Below are 1,104 nucleotides of genomic sequence, written 5' to 3'. Positions count from 1 at the left end.
CACACACACACACACGCTCATCCCTCCCATCTCACCACACACAGAGAGAGAAAAAAGAAGAAGAAAAGTGTTGGAAATAAAAGACATTACAGCTTCTGGTTCCACCCACTCTGGAACAATACCACCGGCTTTGTCTGCACACCGTAAAGAGCTATAAACACGGAAAACCATCTGTGAGGCGACTGTTTTAAGTGTTGACGAACAATGCAGGGTTGTAATCCTCAAAAGGCAGCTTCCTTCTGCTGAAGCCACTTCAGAGAGCGAGCTGCATTGTCACTAGACCCGGAACTGAGTCAACAGGAAAAGGCTAAGCAGGCTATGGGAGATGGGGGTGGTGGGAAGGTAAGGAGCTGCAAACCCCACGGAGGTTGTGCTGCTCTTCAGGTGGATTCAGCCTTGGCTTGCAGCTGCCTGCCAGGCACCCTTATTGGTAGGTATTAGAAGTCTTGTTCTGACAAACACTGGACTTCCAGTCATCCCTCTCGAGGAAACTCTCTAAGCATATCAAGCTTAACTGAGGATTAAGGTTCAGGGAATGCTTTTCTGATCATATTGTGTTAAATTCCCCACTGTAGTTAGGGAAAGTGATGGAAATCTCCAGTCCAGCATACTTCTGAAACAGCGAAGCCCCTCCCCTGTTATGCTCCAAACAGCACTCGTCACTTCCCTTTGGCCTCTTGGACTTTGCCCAAACCCTAAGATGCTTATTTTATTCTGCCTAGCTAGACTGAGTAAGAAAAGCAAGCTCTCATGCATGTTTGTCCAAATAGCTACAATTGCAATGAAAAGGTAAAGAGAAACTGAAAGCAAAAAGGGATTTTTCCCCCCACAAACACTAATGACTAAAAAGATAAGAGTGGCAATATTCACACCATAGTGGACTTCATAGCAAGGCAAATTAGCAGAAAGGAGGAAGAATATGGAAAGTGGTAAAAGTCTAGTTTGTCAGAGAGATGGTTATCTTTAGTGTGTCTGCATACAGTAAACTATCTTCAAAATGCTCAAAGAAAAACCCAAAGATGTTAAAAGAAGAATTAGACAGGTCTACTATTACACTGTGTCTTTATTTCTCTCCCTGTAATTACATGAACAAGCAGACCAAAA

This window comes from Microtus ochrogaster, linkage group LG4 (assembly GCF_000317375.1).
Source record: "Microtus ochrogaster isolate Prairie Vole_2 linkage group LG4, MicOch1.0, whole genome shotgun sequence".
Taxonomy (NCBI): domain Eukaryota; kingdom Metazoa; phylum Chordata; class Mammalia; order Rodentia; family Cricetidae; genus Microtus; species Microtus ochrogaster.
The sequence above is the reverse complement of the archived record's forward strand: the minus strand, read 5'-3'. Positions refer to the sequence as shown.